Source organism: Canis aureus, chromosome 20 (assembly GCF_053574225.1).
Source record: "Canis aureus isolate CA01 chromosome 20, VMU_Caureus_v.1.0, whole genome shotgun sequence".
Classification (NCBI taxonomy): domain Eukaryota; kingdom Metazoa; phylum Chordata; class Mammalia; order Carnivora; family Canidae; genus Canis; species Canis aureus.
In genome coordinates, this window is record NC_135630.1 from 57,359,845 (window position 1) to 57,380,616 (window position 20,772).

At 49.2% G+C, this 20,772-nt stretch overlaps 1 protein-coding gene across 11 annotated transcripts in view; it reads left to right on the top strand.

The window, feature by feature from the left end:
* The window catches only part of LYPD6B (LY6/PLAUR domain containing 6B), a 166,972-nt gene that overhangs the window by 9,190 nt on the left and 137,010 nt on the right, over positions 1-20,772 (top strand). The window contains exon 1 of one of the 11 annotated variants that reach the window (XM_077861658.1): positions 4,643-4,794. The exons of 9 other annotated variants lie outside the window; for them this stretch is intronic. The gene's annotated coding sequence lies outside the window, so the exon portion shown is untranslated. Of the gene's footprint in view, positions 1-4,642; positions 4,795-18,676; positions 18,944-20,772 lie in introns of those variants that run through there. One more of the 11 variants, XM_077861659.1, reaches the window with a different exon arrangement.

The window sequence follows — 20,772 nt, forward strand, 5'->3', positions numbered from 1 at the left end:
AAAAAAAGATTTTATTCATTTGAGAGAGAGAGAGAGCGAGCGCGTGAGTCCGGGGAGGGGCAGGAGCAGAGAGTGCAGCAGGTGCCCGCCCAGCAGGGAGCCGGTGCCGCAGGACTCGATCCCGGGCCCCCGGGGTCATGACCTGAGCCAGAGCAGCCGCTTGACCAACTGAGCCACCAGGCCCCCCGGAAACAGCCTCCTTGTCGCTCTGGTGATCTGTCAAAAGCATGAAACAATGTGAGAAGCGTTTGCTCTTGACAAAGTGCTGACCTTCGGGCCGAGCAGCAGGCCGAGTGGCGTTCCTGCCTGGGGGGCCTCGCGGCGGCCGCAGCCCCAGCTCGGCCGGGGAGGCCGGGGTCGGGCTCGCTCAGCGGGCAGGGGGCCCGCTCTTCCCCCGCAGGGCATTTCCAATATTCTCATCTTATATGCTACGTTGCAGTTCCTCCTTATAACTTAAGTGGTGATGTTAATAATTATTCACAGAGGATACGTTCTTAGAATTTGGGATCACATTTGATACCTGTTTTCAAAACTGTCTTTCAGGACGTTTTACCAGTGAGCATCTTCACCAGCAGTGTATGCAGGGATCTCACCATTAAAATATTTGAATTGAGAGAAACACCCATTCCATAAAATTATATACTTTTAAGGTATGCAATTCAGCAGTTTTAGTACGTTCACTAAGTTGTGAATTATCATCATTATCTAATTCCGAAATGTTTTCACAATTTCACAAAGAAGTCTTATACTCATTAGCAATCATTCCCCATTGCCTCCTTCTCTCAACCCCCAGTAGCCATTAATTTACTTTCTATTATTATGGATTTGTCTGTTCTGGACATTTCCTATGCATGGAATCATTCAGTATGTGACCTTTTGTGTTTAGCTTCTTTTATTTCACATAATGTTTTCAAGATTGTAAGGTTAATAATGTTTTCAAGGTTATAGCATAAATCAGTCCTTCATTCTTTTTTATGGCTGAAAAATATTCTATAGTACGGATATACCACTTTCTGTTTATTCATCTTGATGGAGATTCGGGAAGTTTCCAATTTTGGGACTATTGTAAGTAATGATTCTATGCACATTCATGTACCAGTTTTTGTGTGGACACGTGTCTTCCGGGTCTCTTAGGTTTATACACCTAGGCGTGGAATTGCTGGATCATATGCTTATCCTGTTTAACTTTTTGAGGAACTACCAAACTGTTTCTAAAGCTGCTGTACCATTTTACATTCTTACCAGCAATGTGGTGAGGATCCCAGTTTCTCCCCGTCCTCACCAAAACTTTTATTGTCTGTCCTTATGCTTATGGCCATCTTAGTGGGTATGAAATGGTATCTCTTTGCGGTTCCAGTTTGCATTTTCCTAATAACCTATGATGTTGAGACTCTTTCATATGCTTATTGGCCATTTGTAGATCTTTGGAGAAATGTCTTCTCAGACCCTTTGCCAGTTTTTAATCAGGATGTTTGTCTTTTTATTGTAGAATTGTAAGAATTAGTTATATATTCTGGGTACTAGACTCTTATCAGATATATGATTTGCAGATATATTCTCTCGTTCTGTAGGTTGTCTTTTCATTCCCTTGATAGTATCCTTTGGAATACAGAAGTTTTAATCTTGATAACATTCTATTGGCTTTTTTCTTTTTTTCACTTGTGCTTTTGGTGTCATATCTAAGAAACCATGGTCTCATCCAAAATTACAAAGGTTTACACCTCTATTTTCTTCTAAGAGTTCTATAGTTTTAGCTCTTCCATTTAGATATTTGGTCTGTTTTGAGTTAAGTTTTATATATGGTGTGAGTTAGGGATCCAAATGTATTCTTTTGTGTGTAATTATCCAGTTGTCCCAGCACCATGTACCAAAAAAGAGTATTCTTTCCCCCATTGATTGTCATAGCCTGTCAAAAATCAGTTTGACCATAAATATATAATTTACTTCTGTGCTCTCAATTCTATTCTGTTGATCTGTAGTCCTATCCTTATGCCTGTATCACACAGTCTTGATTATTGTCGCTTTGTAGCAGTGTTGTTATTGGGAAATGTAAGTTTTCCAACTTTGTTCTTGTTCAGGATTGTTTTGCCTATCCTGGGTCTCTTATATTTTCATAAGAATTTTAAGATTAGTTTGTTAATTTCTGTAAAAAGCCACTGGGATTTGATAGGGATCGCATTAAGTCTACAGATCAGTTTGAGGATTATTGCCATTTTAACAATGTTAAGTTTTTTGGTAATGAACACGGGTTATTTTCCAGTTGTTTAGGTCTTCTCTAATTTCTTTTGGTGATGTTTGGTGACTTTCAGTGTTTAAGTCTTGTACTTCCTTTGTTAAATTCATTACTGAGCATTTGCATTTAATTTTTTCTGGTGCGGTGTAAATGAAATTGTCTTAACTTCATTTTTAGACTATTTGTTGGTAGTGCATAAAAATGCAGTTGTCTTATGTTTTGATCACGTATCTTGAAACCTTGCTGAACTTGGTGACTAGATCTATAGTGTTTTAGGGAATTAACTAGGATTTTCTATAGAGAAGATAATGTCATCTGCAAAGAGAGATAGTTTTACTTCTTTCCAATATGGATGCTTTTATTTCTTTTTCTTGCCTACTTGCCGTGGCTAGAAGCAACAATACGATGTTGAATAGAAGTCACGAGAGCAGACATCCTGGTCTTGTTCCTATGTCAGTTCCCATTTAACAAAGTGGCCAATATTGTTTATGCTAGTTTTTTTTTAAAGATTTTATTATTTTATTTATTCATGAGAGACACACTGAGAGAGGCAGAGACAACACAGGCAGAGGGAGAAGCAGGCTTCATGCAGGGGGCCCCACGTGGGACTCGATCCCAGGACCCTGGGGACACACCCTGAGCAGAAGGCAGATGCTCAACCACTAGGCCCCCCAGGCGTCCCTGTGCTAGTTTTTGATGCCTGTTTTTATACTATAAGAATCTGAATGAAGGAGCTGGAGTTGCTGGTTGTTTTCTCCTAGGGAAGGAACAAACAAAAATTCCCTTTTTTTCTGTGCATCTGAAGGCTTGGCCTGGTAGTTAATAGGGGAAAAAAATGTATTTTAATTGAAGAATCTATTTATGTAACATCTAGGTGCCAAGGAGTTTGATTAATGCTTCCTAGGATATAAGCGATCATTACTTAAAAATAAAACTTAATTTTTCCCTGCTAGTTTTTCCATCCTACCTTTCCATATGTTTGGCTGCCCATTATGTGCTTCGGGTACCGTGCTGGGATCAGAAAGATGAGTTAAACACACACCTTATCTTCAGGGTGCTCATGGGGAAATCTTGGGGGAGACAGATAGGAAACAGGAAGTTTAATATTCCGGCAAGTGGTTCCCATCCAGGGTAATCTGTCAGAAGGAAACAGGTAAGAGGTGTGGGCTTCCCCCTGGGGGTTTCTGGGTTTCAATTTGCTGATGGAGCTTTCACTTTTTACTCCATAGAATCAAGGAATTTTAGAACTGGAGGCCTGGAAATCCTTTCATCCAACTCCATCTTTTTCACTAGGAGTCACCTCTTATCTTGTTCAACAGTTACTCTTTTCTCTTATCAGCAGCTCTTCTTTTTCTGAAATGTTCTCTCTCTCTCTCTCTCTCTCTTTCACACACACACACACACACACACACACACACACACACCATTTTCTGGGGAGACAATCCATGTCTAGCCTGCTTCTTGGCTCCATTTGTTGCATCCGGTAATACAACGCCAGCCTCGGTGCTCATCTTCAGTAGGATTCATCTAGGATTCCTGCTTCCTCTTGACTGTGAAGACCACCCGGCATTGTCCTTTTGGCGGGCACTTCTGACGTGGAAATGATAAGGATGGGGACATTGTACAGCTCCACAGCTGGGTTACCCAGAAAGCTTGCCGGAGGCCTCCTGTGCGGTTTCATTGTAGTTTGAATTTTCTTTGTAAAGAGCGCATTCCAGTTTAATCTCGTCAATAAGGAAGATTCACTAGGATGCATATAAAGTCCCACCTGCATGCTTGCTGCAAAGTCATCTTTCCAGAAAAGAATGAAAGTGTCATTAACAAAAGCAATGAAAAACAAACAAAAAAACAAAAAAACCCCAAAAGCAATGAAATAGGCGTACACCTTAACAAAGTTTAGTTTTTATTTTATAAGTTAAGTCAGCATTGTATGGTACGTAGGCTTCCATTTTTATTTTGCTATTTAAAAAGAGACCTTTTATTCCAGTTTTATTATTTATTATTACAATTAAAATAACATCAGGTTACTTTTTATCATTCCAGTGGTAAAACGAATGCAAACCTTATGGTCTCAGGCTACAGAAGAAAATGAATTGTCCCCACAAACCTTTCAAGTTTAATTAACTTTTAAACAAATACGAAGTTCTCGTCGCCTTTTTTTCTTTTTTATTGCAATGCATTTTTTCCTTTAGATTATGTGAGGGGGTGAGATAAGGATGCAGGGCTGCTTTCTGGTTCGTACTGTTTACTGCATATGATACAGCAGCCAATTCAATCAGAAGGGAAATAGGAAAATAACTACTCTATTTGTGCCTCGTAAGCGGTTTGCACAGTCCCCTCCAGTCTCTACGATTAAATGTTGGCTTCTCTCCTCGCAGGCTTCTAAAATGAAATTAGAAAGTGGAGGAAGCAGCGTTTTAAGACCAGAGACAAATACTGTGTGGGGACAAACCGGGCAAATCGGAGAATCGCAGCACTTGATTTGGTGCTGAGAGATTGCAACGGAAAACCAAAGGAGATGGGAGCAGATCCGGAGCAGCTCGTAGGCCATGGAACAGGGGGTCAGTGGGGTGGGGAGGGGAGGGCCGGGTGGATTGGTGTTTATAGCGGCAGAGCCTTCCCTGCACAGTAAGATGCACCGTCGTGAAGTCACTCGACCTGGGTCTCAGCCCTACGGTGGCCCTGGACTTGCTGGTGGGGGGCAGGGAGGCTGGCATGTAGAGGGCCCTTTCCAGAAAGAGGGGTGGCTCTGTTGGGGGAAAGAGTGTTTGGGCTGGCAGCCAGGACCTGAGTCCTGCTCTTGGTCCTGCTGCCTTCAGACAATGTGGCCTCGGATGGGGTCCCCTCACCCCTCTGGAGCAGGCGCAGGGGGTGGCTCTGGCCTCCACCTTTGTTGTCCAACCCAAGTTCCCCAGCCTCCTCTGAGCCATCTTGGAGGCTGTGCCCATGCCAACAGTTGGGGTCCCTGGCCCCTGCCTCCCAAAGGGAGTAGCCTCAGTTTCCCCTCTCCTATTTATGCTTCTACAAGCGATCGTCTGAACCAAGTAGTCACTAGATGTCTGAAAACTCCTCGGGGGCCTGATCTCGAAGATCCTGTGGCTCTTGCGTCCCGGGCGTCTGTAACACCGACCTCCTGGGTGCTTGTGCAGGGATCGAGGAACACCCATCACCCTGGTGTCTCCCACCTTTCTCGGGCGACACCAGGAGCAGGGAAGTGGCGCTGCGGTGGGGGACGGGGCTGGGCGTGGGGTGCCGGCCTTGGACCCCAGGGGCCGACTGCTGCCCTCCTGTCCCTGTAGCTTCCCCGAGACTCCAAGACCGGCCCGGCTGGTGCAGGTGGCCTCCGCCCGGGCCCCGCCAGCTGCCTGCGGGTGGCAGGTGCTGTTGGGCTGCGCAGCCTGGACCGGACCCGTGGCTGCGAGAGGCGGCCTGGCCTGGGCGCTGGTGGGTCTGGGCTCCGGGGCCTTGGCCCCGCGCCACGTCCTCGCCTGGCCGGGCATCTGCTCCTTCCACCCGGGGACCTACCTGCGTGCCCATCGGCCTCCTCTATGACCTGACCCCGGGCGCCCCTCGCGGCCACTGAGCATCGGGCCCGGAGGCTTGGTCACGGTTTCCAGCGGCCACGGGGGCGGGTGCTCGGGGAACCCTGCTCCTGGGAGGACGTGTGGCGGGAGCGGAGGATGCAATGGGGGTTTGTCGGGAGCCAGGGCTTGCTGTGTCGGAGGGGACTCGGCCCATGACCGCACCCATGGGTGCCTCACGTCCCTGCCCCTCACGGGCTTTGTAACGGGCCCCCTGCGCTGGCCCCGCGCTTGTCGCCAGGCTGCCCCGGGGAGCTGGCGGTGCTGGTGGCGGTGCTCCGGGCTTCGCGGGGGAGCTCCTGCAGGTGGGCGGGGGCCCAGGGTGAGCAGCCGGCTGGGCACCCGGGATGAGCACAGCCGGGCACCCGGGGTGAGCAGCTGGGTGCCTAGGGTGAGCAGCCGGACAGGCAGGAGGCGGGTGCTGCGGGCGAGCCCAGGACCTGTGGCCTGCAGAATGACCCCGAGGGCGCGCAAAGGAGCGCAGGCCTGTCTGGGCGGCGGGTGCAGGGGTGCTGGGGAGCTTGGGGCCGCACAGAGGCCGGTGAGGGACGGAGCAGAGCCTGGCGGGATGAGCTGGGCCCAGGCTGGGAGGGAGCCGGGCTGGTTTCCCGACTGCTCGTCAGTGTGGATTCCACCGGCACGATCAGGCAGCTCGGGGTAGGAGGGTGCGAGGCCGGTGGCCCGCGGTGAGCTAGGCCCAGGGCGGGTGGCTGGGGCCAGCCCCGCCTTTGCCACCTTCGGGCTGCAGGTAGGGGACTTCACTGTGCCTCTCTTGCCTTGTCTTTCAAACAGGGATAAAAATCCTCCCTGCCTTACAGGGTTCTTGTGAGGAATGAATAAGTGGACTCACTCAAGGGCTTGCACAATGGGTGCAGAGTAAGCACCTATTAAAATTTATTGTTTGGGGGGTGGGGGCACAGTGTGTTTCTCACGAGCGGCCTCTTTAGACTGTGTATCACTTGGCTCTGGCTGTAAAAATGCCGTGTAAAAAATACCCAGGACACAGGGGCTTAGAACAGCAGTTATTTGCTGAGGCTCCTGCAGTCGTGCGCGCCGTCCCCCGGGGCTGGGCCCAACCTGGCTCCACTGAGCAGCTGTGCTTCAGGCTCCCACCCAGCTGAGGTGGGATCCACACCGAGGACAGCAGCTATGTGGGGCAGCTCTTCCCCGGGCGTCTGTGGAGCGGGAAGGGGTAAGAAGAAGCCTGCAGGGGCGTCCTACTGCCTGGATTCCTTCCAGCCGAAGCCATTCACAGGCCAGGCCCCAAATCAAGGGACAGGGGATTATTTTGATCCCCATCAGCGGGAGGAGCCACAGAGTCCCCTTGGTGCAGGGGGATCAACACAGAGAGGGTCGCAGCTTGGGGCCAGCGGTGTGAGGGACCATAGGCTGCTCTGGTGCCTCCTGCAGCTGCAGCTTCCAAGAGGGAGCCCCTGCGGGGCAGAGTCCGCGCCCACCGTGGGCGAACCTGAACCCCGGGGGTGCAGTGACCCGCTGTCCCAGCGCCCTCCCCAGGCCTTGCGAATGCTTGCTCTTGCTCGAGTCTTTGGAGGAGACCACACGTTTTAGGGGAAAATGTGTTGATGTGGGTTTGACTTTAGACTCTGCGGGATGAAATGGGCTTGGACATATTCTCCCGTAATACCTCAGAAAGGGTGAAGACGGGCAGAGGAAGGCTCTGCAGCCTCTCAGCCCCCCCGGTGATTCGCTTGGACGTGTTCATAGCAGACGTCAACAGCTACCATACGACTTCGCTGTTTAAGCTCGAGAATGAACCGTGTGTTTGTTTCTATGTGTTTTTAGATCTGTCTCTCCCTGTCTCTGGATGCAGTGGAAGGAGTTCTGTTTTTTCCTGGGCTCCCTGGCATTTGCTTCCTACTCCCTGGGAGCCTCGGGTGAGGTGAGCGTGCCTCTCCAGGGGACGCCCCCAGCAAACGCTGGGCACGGGGCACGGGAGAGGCGGCCTGGTTGGTAGTTAGGAGTAAGCAACACACCTCGTTCTCCCAGACAGCTCCGGAGCAGGATGGGGACCGAGGGAGGAGTCGGATACGGTTGCTTTGCCAACATGTAAGATAATCTCTCTTGCTCTTCCTGGGCCTCCTTTTGCCGCGTGACAAACGCATCCTTCTTCTCCAACAGAAACGAGAGAAGCAGGGCAGGGAGATGTTCTTACAGGTTAGACTTCTCTGCTTTATGTATGAGAATATAGTGTACTATGACACGAAATCACGAACTTCTTAGTATGCTAGTCATTCCTTGGATTAAACAATTAAGGAAGATCTCTAAAATCACACGTAAGTATGATATCAAATCGGGCAATTTTTAAAGATACCGGTTGGAATTATGTTCTAGAATTTTCTGGTAATGAAAATAACGCTGGAAATAAACATTCAGCAGTGTGACTGACACATATAAAGTGCTCGGTAAATTGTAGCACTGATGATAACGATGATGGTGGTGGTGACGGTGTCTAGAGAACTAGTCCATTGATGGTTGGAGAGGATTAGAAAGAGATCACAAGGCTGAGGACTCTCATCAGCTGCCTCTCTCCAGGGGAACCTCGCTCAGACATTCCTTCCCTACGTGGAAAAGCAACAGGCAAACGAACCCAGGCAAGCTCAGTCTCTAAAACCAAGCCAAGTGTACACTTTAGAAGTACAATTTTTTTTTTCCCCTTAAAGTGGTTGCTACTAAAAAGCACAATTCAAAATAGTCACTGCAAGAACAGACATGCTGCAATCCTAATGGTGCAATTCTATTTTGTTGAGTCAAAAAAATAGGGCTGGTAATGACGAGTCGTAGCTATGCAAATGAAAGATCATCATGTCTTACGCTTCAGGGTGTGAGTTGATGGCAAAAATCTGTCCATGTTACTTGGTAGGAGAGATGAATTCAGATGAAAACATTTATATATATATATATATTTAATTTTTTTATTTTAAAAATTTTTTATTTATTTCTGATAGAGAGAGAGAGAGGCAGAGACACAGGCAGAGGGAGAAGCAGGCTCCATGCAGGGAGCCCGACGTGGAACTCAATCCCGGGTCTCCAGGATTGCACCCCGGCCAAAGGCAGGCGCGAAACCGCTGAGCCACCCAGGGATCCCCTATATATATATTTATATATATATAAATATATATATTTATATTTATATATTTGTATTTGTGTTTTTATTTAATATAATTATAAAATAGTTTTATATTTATGTATTATATATGTATTATATATATTATAATATATATATTATATATATATTATATATATATTATATATATATATATAAATTTTTTTCCTTAAGCATCGTTTATGGATGAAACACTAAAATAATTGTTGATCTATTGGCAGGCTTTCCTGGGTGTCTGTTGTGGTCAAGGCTCAGCAAATGAGCCCGCCCTTCCTTCCTTCCTTCCTTCCTTCCTTCCTTCTTTCCTTCCTTCTCCAACAAACGCAGCCTTTACTTTCTAGCAGCTTATATCTTAAAGGGAATGGCAAGATGCAGACATTAGGGGAAAAAAACAAGTCCAAGTTTACATAGTATATATTACGTATGGTAGGTTTCTAATATATTTGGAGGAAAAATCAATAGAGTGAAAATGATAGTTCTAAATCTTAACTAAATCAAGTCATGAATTCTTCAACTTTCAGTGTTTTCAGGCCAAGGGGCATAATATTCAGGTATATTAGGGTTAGAATAATATTGCCTGTCACCCAAGAAGTAGCCCCTCCACAATAATGAGCAGAGAATTCAGACAGCAGTTGGAGACTCAGCTACCGTGTGCTCATAGGCCCTACAGATGCATTCTCAGAGCCTTCCACTGAATGGGAAGAACTGATTTCAAATAGGAATTATTGCTTAGTGGATGCCTGAAATGAAGGCAAAATGCCCTGATGGTCATTTGATTTGTTTATAATCTCTTACTGAGATTTCTTATGAAACTACTGTGTATATTTGGGTTTTTACTTTGAGGTTTTTGTACTTTTCATTTAAAAAGGGGACTGGAATAGTGTGCTAAAGTTTTCAAAATAAGTAAAAAAAAAACCAAAAAAACAAAAAAAAACCGGTCAATGAGGAAGAATTATTTAATTATTTAATAAATGCTTTGCACATAAGAAGATGTCACTTTGGACCCCACCAAGTATTACCGTATCTTATAAGTAAACTACACAGAGAGTTGAATATTGCATATCAAATTATAGAAAAACTGGCAGAAAATGTTTATTAGGTCTGCATAGGAACGACAGTTTTCATGGCTTGAATGCAAAAGAAATAACCAGTGAAACAAAAAACAAGTAGACTTGAATAGATTAAAATCGAACACTTGGGGTAGCCCCGGGTGGCTCAGCGGTTTAGCGCCGCCTTCGGCCCAGGGTGCGACCCTGGAGACCCGGGATCGAGTCCCACATCGGGCTCCCTGCATGGAGCCTGCTTTTCCCTCTGCCTCTACCTGTGTCTGTGCCTCTCTCTGTGTCTCTCATGAATAAATAAATAAAATCTTTAAAAAAAAAAAATAGAGCTCTGGCCTTTAAAAAAATAAATAAATAAATAAAATTGAAAACTTCTATGTAAATGAAGAGACAACAGACTGGGAAAATTCGCATTAAATTTGTGACACATAAATGATCGATATGTGTTATAACTTGAATATATAGCTTACTCCAACATGTAAGAAAAGGGCTGGAGCCTTAATAGATGTAAAATATAATAGCTACCATTTATTGAGTATTTTTTATGCCCACATAGATTTGCAAAATCAGATTATACTGTTTTACCTACAGAATGTTCTGCAACCAGCTTTCCTCACATGCCCAGACTATGTTACTAATTAACCTTCTAAAACATGGTTTTCAGCGGCAGCAAACTACCTCATTGGTAAGGCCGTTCAGCCCGATTTCACTTCCCCGAGCTTTCAGTGCTGGATGCTGAGGTTATGGAAATACAGCGAGGGGCGGTTTCCTGGTATCTCTTCTCCTTGTGAAGCCACCGTCTGTCGTTGGGGCTGTGGTTGTGCAAAAAAACATCTCAGTGAGTGAAACAGTGACTCACAAAGGAGCGTGTTCGATACTGGTTTATCAATGACTTTATGGGTAGCATCTGCCACCGAACCCGGGTTCAGCGGAAGACGAGCTATCGCTAGAGATCCCGGGCTTTGCACAGCTTCGCCGGGCGCGTCACCCTGTCTGCTGAGGCCTTAGTAAGAGGCCCGTTGACCACCGTCCCCCTGAGCATCTCCAGGGCGGCCACGACTACGGGGCTGCCAGGAGGGCGCTTGTCAAGCGCGTCGTCCCCTCATCTTGTTCCATGGCAGAGGAAGTAAAGGCGCGGGAGGCAGAGCTTGGAGGCCACACAGCAGTGACCAGCAGGGAAGGCCTGGAGCCGGCCCTGGGGACAGTGGCAAGCCGTGTTTGGCGGCGGTGAGTCCTCCGTGGCTTCTCTAGAGCTCCCGAGGCTGCTTTCCAGCCGAGGTTCTGATCCACCGCGCAGAACTCGGAGGTCTTGGCCACGTACTCTCCTCCTTGCTTCGGGTGGCAGGAGTCCCCGCGGCCACCCTCTGCTGCCGGATGGAGGGACGCCGGGTGTGGGCCCGAGTCATTCCTTCGGGCTTTCAGGCTCCTGCTGTGGCTTGTGCCGGTAGCTCCCGAGGGACCCCCGGGGAGGCCGCCCGTATGAGGCTGAGCATCCACGGGCAGGCGCCGTCCTGATTCCTTCCCCATCCACCCCTTGCCCGGGGCTCCAGCGTCTCAGAGGCACCTGTCAGCACCAGGTGAGCTCATGGAGGGCACGTTCGCCTTGTTTTGTGTCCTTTCGAGTGATGGATTCTGAATCCGTGGACGGCCTCCTATTCCTAGGCGGCTAACAGAATCACCGAAGGACATGCTGTCGTTGAAAACCACCACCAAGGGGTTTGGCGCGCTTGTGAGTTCTAGGGTGTTCGCAGGCTGTCGGCAACAAACCCGTTAGCTCCTGCAATCATGATGATCTTAATTTCATTGACACCCCCCCCTCCTTTTATAGGACGTAACTAAGGATTTAATCTCCAAGGGTTGACTAGAGAGAGGACTCTGTGCCCTTGTTTTCGAACTTTGAAAGAAGGGCACCTGGGTGGCTCAGCGGGTGAGCGTCCGCCTTTGGCTCAGGGCGTGAGCCCCTTCGGGCTCCCCCGCATGGGGCCTGCTTCTCCCTCTGCCTGCATCTCTGCCTCTCTCTCTGGGTCTCTCATGGATAAATAAATAAAATATTTAAAATATATTAATAGAACTTTGAAAGAAGGTGGAATTCTGAGTTCATTTGCTCTTTTGCTCAGTCTAGAATGAGCTGGGCATGCTTCCGGGGAGAACACAGGCCCGGCTCTACTCACTTCCCGTTGCTTCAAACCTGGGCTGCAGATTGGCAGCATCAGGATCGCCCAAGAGCTTGTCCGAAGTGCACCTTCTCGGGCTGCATCCCTGTGTTTTCAACACCCCCTCAAGGTGGTGTAAGAACCTGAACAGAAGACATGCTCAAGGATGAGACGTGCCGGTATAGACCATGTAGATTGTTCAACTGTGAAAGGTGCCTACTTGATGGTTCATGCTCTTTCCGGATCATATTAGCTATTTGTATATTTTGGCCCTTAATAAACATTTTAGTCCTTTGACATTTTAATAATTTGTCTTTTTAAAATTTCCTTTTCATTATAAATCACTACACTCTCATTCTAGAAGCTTCAGAAAATACAGAAAAATGACATGTGAAGAGCAATTTATCCCTCAGGCACACTCATTGATAACATTCTAAAGGTACATTTTGTCTTTTCTGTGCATTTTTTAAAACCTTGTTGTTTTTTTTTCCTTCTTGATTGTGGACATTATATGTTACCCTTTTGTAAAAATCAAGAAAGTAGGAAAAAAACACAAGACAGAGAACAGAAACCATTCTACATAAGCAGATGTCTGGATATGACATAGTGTTATAAAGCAGCGTTTCAGAGTCTTTGCTTCTTTCCTTTGGTTTTAGAGGATCTTCTCAGATCATCTCAGTCTTTAGTTCTTATGCTACTTATAGGTCAGTTTCTCCACTTAATTTTTAAAATTTTATATAACTTAAATAGAATTCTGGTATAATCATTAATAGAGTCTCAAATAGTTATTTTATGGTTAGAATGGGGAATTTATTCGCTTCCTTGTGCAACCAAATCTTTTAGTTGACTAACTCACCAGTGGGGCATATTTTATATTATTTAGGAATCCTCTTTGATCAGAAACTTCTTGGTGAGTAGAAAAGCTTTTGCTTTTGAAGGATGTCTGACTACCCTCCTCTGAACCTGCCTGATAGGTTGTCTTTTGGAGGGGAGAAGGAGGGACTGGTTAGATTCATGATCCTTGAGAGAAAATCCTTTTTTATCCTTAGGTCAACTGAGTAGAAACTTCTGGATCACTGGGGAATACCATGGCAGGGGAGCAAGTTTTTGTTACTTGGGCTCTTTGGTGAGACTGGAAAAATGCAGGACAGAATGAACCTTTGCCCATATTTCTGCTTTTTTAGGTAGTGTGGGAGCAAATTTGGCATGTGATTATTAACATCTGCTGAATAACCGGCGTCAGTGTTTGAGGCAGGGCAGGGGACGCTGGACATCGCGGCCCTTGATAACGCAGGATGTATCATGTCAAGTGAAGAATTTACTGCATTTTTTTTCTGTCCATAGACTAAGCTCTTTCCCCGAGTCTAGTTGTTCTAAGAGTACTTGATGCCATTTACTATTCAGAGGAACACAGTTCAGAAGCTAACGTAAGAAGTATTTCCAAATTTCAACCTGTATTTGCCCTTTTCTAATTTATTTATTTATCTATCTATTTATTTAATTTTTATTTTTTTGCATTTGCCCTTTTCGAAGAACATTAATAGGGATTTAATGTATATTCCTAGAAATGCTAAGTAATGTCTCTAAAAGTTCTCTTGCTTCTCTCCTAACTCATGCAGTTCCGGATCACCTCTCCTCAAAAATCCTTTTTGCTCCTCTGGTTCCTTCCCTTTCTGAAGTTCGGGTCACTTCTTTCCTTGCTGTTCTTTATCAGGTCGATCACTTTAGCCCCACTGACTTCTTATAGTTTTCCTCCTGGTAATTCCCAACCAGGGGTAGTCTCGGAATGACCCATCAACAGGAATTTGTCCGTTTTGTTGGGGGGGGGGGGCGTGGCCTCGCGGGACCTGCGGGGGAAGGACTGTGGCCTGGCATTGATGACAGCTGTGCCCCGTAGCCTGTGCCAAACTGCCCGGGTGACACAGACTGTGTGTGTCCCTAAGCGCGCCGAGTCCCTGCACTGAACTGCTTAGAATTTATGGGTTTTTGTCCATTGGAAAACTGTTGTCATGATGCACGAAACTGGCTGATTAGGACTGAATGCAACTGGAAGACAGCAGAGCCCCAGGTACCACCCCCAAACCCTGCTGTGTCACACATCTTGGTTGATAGCGTCTTATTCATGTTGAGAAGCTGGTTGGGCGGGAAGGACGTGTGGTCTGGATGGTGCATTAGCCAACTTGGCATTTAAATTTGCCAAAGACCTTTGGGGCATTGCAACATTTAAAGAAATGTCCCTGCGGTAAATCCCGATGCTCTTGTCTCCTGTAATCCTGCGTGTTATTCTTTTACGCCAGCGTGACGTCCTTTTATAGCATTGTTGCACATCCAGTTGCCTGCGGTGCTAAGCTGTGTTCTTTATTGTGATGCTTGGTCCCAGTTCAAAAAAAACTTACACTCAAAGCCACAAACAGTTTTCATTTTTATTAATGGAACCTTAGGATTTTTTTCCCCAGGCAAATACATCGGCTTTTTTTTTCTTTTCTTTTGCATGTTAGCTTTTTGTCCTTTTTGTTGTTCTCTTGAAATATAGAGACATGCATTTTTTTGAAATATTGAAAATTTGAATATTTTCAATAGTTTGAAAAATACTGCAGAGTTTTGAGTGAATGAAAATTTGGTGGATGGGGCACTTTTCTCTGTGATTGATTAAGAGGTGTGCGTGTCGGAAGCATACATCTCGCTCCCTGCTCCTCTTGGGTTTTGTTTCTTGCATCTATCCTCGTGAATGTTAGGCTTCCTTGATGTTTCCCAACATGCCAGCCCTGATCTGCCACAGGACCTTTGCATTTAATGCTGCCTTGAGTGCCCTTCCCCATGCATCTGCAAGGCTGGCTCCCTGACACCCTTCAGACTCAAACAGGAGCTTCTCCCTGAGGGAGTTCTTAGCTACCCGTCTATAATCCCACCCTTCCTTTTGGCCCCATAACATGTTATATCCTGCTCTTCCCTATTGTTTTGTTCTCTTCTCCTCGGCACACGTCGGTATCTGTTTAGCACAGTGCAGCTGACTCTTGAACAACGTGGGGGTCAGGAGCGCCCAGCCCTGTGCTGAAAACCCTCGTGGAACTTCCGACTCCCCCAGAACTTAACTACCTCAGGCTACTGCTGATCAGAAGCTTGAGCGACCGCACGGGCAGTCGACGCACACAGGTTTCGTATGCTCTGTGCATCGTACGCTGTATTCTTACAAGGCCCTAAGCTAGAGAAAGGTCCAGAAAGTCCCAAGGAGGAGAAGAGACATTTAGGCTGTTGCACTGAAGAAAATCCACACGCAAGTGGACCTAGAAGGTCAAACCAGTTGCAGCTCAAGGGCCAACTGTATACGTCGGGCCATGGTTGCTCTCTCCCTGGAAGGCACCGTCCCGAGGGCGGGCCAGGGCTCATTTCCTCTGTGTTCGCGGCGCCCAGGATGTGCCCAGCCCTCGGAGTAACTATGACGTCGGCACAGAGAGCACTGGATGAGGAGGAGGGCTGGAGGGAAGGAAGGGGGGCGGTGAACGCCTTGCTGGCCTGTGCCCCTCAGAGCTGTCCTCCTTCAGGGCTGCCCCCCGGGCACGGAGCAGTCCGATTTGGGGGAGTTTGAGGCCCCAGGTGCCTCAGGAGGCCTCGGCGGTGCGGCCTGAGGGCTTCCTGGAGGCGGCTGTGGCAGTGGCCGAGGGGCCGGTGAGTGGGGCCACACCCCCTCCCCCCCCACCGAGGCTCCACCACCTTTGTCCCTGGGGCCAGGGGTCTGGGCGACTGCAGGGCGCTACGGGGGGGGGGGGGGGGGGGTGGGCCTGCGGGGCTGAGGCCTGCGGGGTCCTGCTGAGACCAGAGCAACACTTCATTAGCTGCAAACATTCTAGTCAAGATCAGACGGAACAGCTGCCTTGGGGAAAATTCTCTGGAGTCCGTATGTTTGCTGCTTCACAGAGGCCTGGCCTGCCGGCCCGCGCTAGCGAGCTTCCCACGCTCGGGCCGGTTTCCTAGGTTTGCGGAGTTTACACAGCAGGTCAGTCCTGGAGGAGGAGGATTAGGATCGCTGTTTAAATAGAGGTTCTGAGGGGTTTCTAACCAAGCTTTCAGGGTGGAAGTCCTTCGTTTCAACCAGTGGACAAGTAGTTTTTAAAAACCGGGTTAAGGACCCTGGGGGATTTCAAAATGCAGAGTAAGATCTTCGCCCTCAGTTTGCTTATCGTCTTGCCGTGGACACGAGGCTTTATCGGCATGTGCGACACGACGCCCGGCGGGTGGTAACGACGGGCACGACTTGCTGGATAGTGAGCAGCACTGAGCACCATCCTAGAGCCTTTTTTTTTTTTTTTAATTTTATTTATGAGACCCAGAGAGAGAGGCAGAGACACAGGAGAGGGAGAAGCAGGCCCATGCAAGGAGCCCGATTCAGGACTTGAACCCGGGACCCCGGGGTCACGCCTTGGGCTGAAGGCAGGCACTAAACCCCTGAGCCACCCGGGCTGCCCCGTCCTAGAGTTTTTCCAACCACGAACGGGCCCATCTCGTCCTCCCAGCCGCCCACCGAGGCAGGTGCTGGTGGTTTAGTCTGAAGCTTCGCATAAACAGACAGCGCTGTGGGAGTTTGGGAATGGGGGAGACCAGGGAAGCAGAAACAGGTGAAGGGAAACTTGAAGGAGGAGGGCTCTCAGTCTGCATCCTACCATCGGGAATGGCCGCGTAATGAGGAGGAGGAGGGGGAGGAGGAGGAGGAGGGGGAGGAGGAGGAGGAGGGCGGCCTAATGGGCCTAATGGGCCTTCGTGGGTCTCGTTTCTAATCTTTTTCCCTCTCGGAAGCTCTTTTACTCCCACCTGGACTTTCAGCACATGTGCTTCTGGTGGAGGAGACAATAAACGAATATGTAGGGAAAACATACAGGACATCAGTGCTTTAGGTGCTTTGGAGAAAAATAAAGGGGTGCTCCTGGGTGACTTCTTGGTTGGGCGGCTGACTCGATTTCGGCTCAGGTCAGGCTCTCAGGGTTGTGGGATGCAGGCCGGCGTCGGGCTCCGTGCTGGGCGTGGGGCCTGCTCAACGTTCTTTCTCGCCGTCTCTGTGCCCGCCACCCCCACCCCTGAAAAAATTAAAGAGAAAAAGCAAGAGTGCTGAGGTGCTGGAGGAAGGGGTTTGTAATTTTAAATAGGGCGGTCAAGGCGTGACCCCGGGGTCCCAGGATCGAGTCCCGTGTTGGGCTCCCTGCATGGAGCCTGCTTCTCCCTTGGCCTGGGTCTCGGCCTCTCTCTTTGTGTCTCTCATGAATAAATAAATAAAACCTAAAAAAGAAAAAAAAAGTGGAGGGGAGCGAAAAGAGCTGTAAAGGCTCCATAGGAGGAGCCTTGTAGGCCGAGGTAATGGAGGCCCTGGGGTGGCGATGGCCTGGTCCGCTCAGGGGACCAGAATAGTGAGCAGGGAAGGGAGGGCCCAGTGATGTCGCTGGAGGCAGTGGCTGCCAGTGACCGTTGCTGTGGCTGCTGCGCGAGGCAGGACGAGCTCGCGGGAGTTTCCAGTGAGGGGAAGGGCATCCTGGCAGGTGGAACCACGTTCTGCAGCCCCGGCTGCTCTCGCTCCTCTTGCTTGGAACTGCAGCCCGGCTGGGCGACTCTCGGCTCCTGGTCCGCTGCTGCCGTGGGCAGAGGCTCCCACCCGCCACCGGGCAGGTGAGACCCGGGCCACAGCAGCTCAAGCCGTGGGGGGCAGGGGGGGCGCCCTCGGACCTGCAGGGCCCCTCGCCACAGCCCCCGGGACGTATTCTGGGCCTGTGATGCCGGGTTCCCGTGTGTCCTGCTGGAACCGCGGCCCTCCCGGCTGGTCCTGGGCCGCTGCAGGCCACTGCCCACGCCTCAGTGTATGGTTACTCGCCCAGTCCTGGCCTGTGCCCTTTGTCACCAGGGGAGGGGACAGCGCTGGGCTGGCGGCCCGTGTCCTGGGGGCCAGGCTGGGCCTGAGGCCCGTGTCCTGGGGGCTGCACTGGGCCTGGGGCCCGTGTCCCGGGGGCCCCGGCTGGGCCGGGCCTCTACTGCTCACCCTTCTCCTGTCTCCCTGCAGCCAAGCCCCTTCCCTGGAGCCCAGGCTGTCCCCCAGGAGCAGGAGACTGGGGCCCCGGGGAGGGGTCACCCGGAGCGGGGGGGACAGCAGGTGAGCGGCGACCTCTGGGGGAGGAAGCCCCAGCAGCCGGGTGTGCGGTGGGCTTTGTGGGGCCCAGGGGAGCGGAGAGCCAGCTGCAGGGAAGGTTACGGCTCGACGTCCCCGCAGGAGTTCCCGGGGCCCCAGCGCCCCATCCTGAGCGTCACAGGCCGTGTTGGCCGTGGAGCCCCCGCTGTGAGAGTGCAGGTGTGGCAGGTCGCGTAGGTGACAACAAGTCGGGTTAGTGTTCAGCCTCGGGGTCGGCGGCGGGGTCACGTGCACACACACGTTCTCAGCCGTGCCTGCCTTTGGGTCTGATTTCAGGCGCCGTTGCTTCTCCGGAGTCGGAAACACGGGCTTGAATGGCGTTGGCAGGAGCGATGCCCGTGCAAATAGGCCCGACTCTCAAATGCACAGACTGGAGGTGGAGGCGATAGAAAGTTCTCCGCATTTGCTCCTTGTTCCCACCAGCGGGACCAGAGTTACTAGGGTGCACGTAGCTGTTTTTGAATCTGCTGTAAATCCGGGTATCCTGTGGGGCCCTTCCAGGGCCGGAGAAGAGGGTTGGGTTGGAAAATGTTATTAGAATAAAAATGTAACAGTGGCCTGGCCCTAGAAGGTGGGGGAACTGTGGGATGTTCCCTCTTTGAAGAAAAATGCTAAGTTATTTAAGGTAAGTGGTCTCCTGGGCCTACCACTTACTTTCCTGGGAAGGGATTAATTTGAGTTAATGTTTATTGAGTATCCTATGAAATGCTTTAAGATTTTGAAATACAGGGGATCCCTGGGTGGCTCAGCGGCTTAGCGCCTGCCTTTGGCCCAGGGTGTGACCCTAGGTCCCAGGATCGAGTCCCTTGTGGAGCTCCCGGCATGGAGCCTGCGTCTCCCTCTGTCTGTGTCTCTGCCTCTCTCTCTCTCATAAATGAATAAATTAATTAAAAAAAAAGATTTTGAAATACAGTTTGTATTTTGAGTAGGTAATTTGCTCACGTGGTCCAACATTTAAAAGCTGCAAAAGAATATTCAGTGACCTTCTCCCACTCATCTCCTTAGCCAGTTTCTTCCTCGGGGCAACCCAAGTTCCCAGTTTCCTTTTCTTTTTCTTTCTTTTCTTTTCTTTTTTTTTTTTTTTTTTAAAGATTTTATTTATTTATTCCTGAGAGACACAGAGAGAAAGGCCGAGACACAGGCAGAGGGAGAAGCAGGCTCCCTGCAGGCAGCCTGACGTGGGACTCGATCCCAGGACCCCGGGGTCACGCCCTGGGCCGCAGGCAGACACCCAACCGCGGAGCCACCCAGGCGCCCAAGTTCCCAGTTTCTGATGTATTTCGGAATCTATCAGCGTTAATGCCCTTAAGGAAAAAGGTGTCTCTTCTCTAAGAACCTTGCTTTTAATAAAAGAAAGGGAGCTAATCATCCATAGCTGCATTTTGGAAACTTTTGTTATAAACCTGCTGATTACAAAATTCCTGGATGCTGGGGACGCCTGGGTGGCCCAGCGGTTTAGCACCTGCCTTCAGCTCAGGGCGTGACCCCGGGGTCCTGGGATCGAGTCCCACATCGGGCTCCCTGCATGGAGCCTGCTTCTCCCTCTGCCTGTTCTCGGCCTCTCTCTCCCTGTGTCTCTCATGAATAAATAAATAAAATCTTAAAAAAAAAATTCCTGGGTGCTGAACTCCGTATATTTGCTACTCAGTCTGGTCCTCAGAGTAGCTGTAGGAACTAGCCCCTGGGAGCTCACCAGAGCGTGGAATCGCAGGTGCTGCCTCCACCCCTCCCCACCCCCCAGGAGAATCAGCCTCTCAGATCACAGGTGACTCAGAGCCCGTGGACGTTTGAGAAGCCCCTGCCGAGTATGACTTCACCGCATTGAGCTCCGGTGGCCGAGTGAGGTCCCGTGTGGAACGGAGAGAGGGGAGCGGTCAACAGAAGTAGGTCTCCCCACGCTACTCTTCACCGTCGATGCTCCAGTTACGTGATGGTGATCTTGCCTTAGTTTGCGGCCACAGATCTAGATGGTCTAGAAACTTTGTGGTTTTGATTGTGAAAATGAAAATCTTCCTTTCCCTTTCCTTTGTTTCTCCTGAATTGTCCTCAAATGTTTGGCATTTGCTGTAACTTTCTTATGGGGCTGTGCCGGTCCGAAGTAAAAAAGTTGTAAACCGGTGATAGAAAAACCTAGAAACAGCCAGTCGGGTCTGGATTGACAGCTTCTAGTCTGATGGATCCGTGTGTTTGCGGCTGTGGTTTTATGTTGTGTTCTGCACCGCGTCCGCACGTTTGATCGACTATCACGTTCTGAGCAGTTTATCCATCAGTGTAGGTTTGTGCTAATCTCAGTGAGATGGAATCAGATAGTTCATGGATTCTGGAAAAAGACAGACTTTTTAAAAGTTGTCAAACTTCTGGCAGAGGAAAGAAAGAAGGAAACTTGTGTGTTTTATGTGAATGGAGAAATAGAGGGCAGAAATTACTGAAAGCCCTATGATGGATGAACCTGTA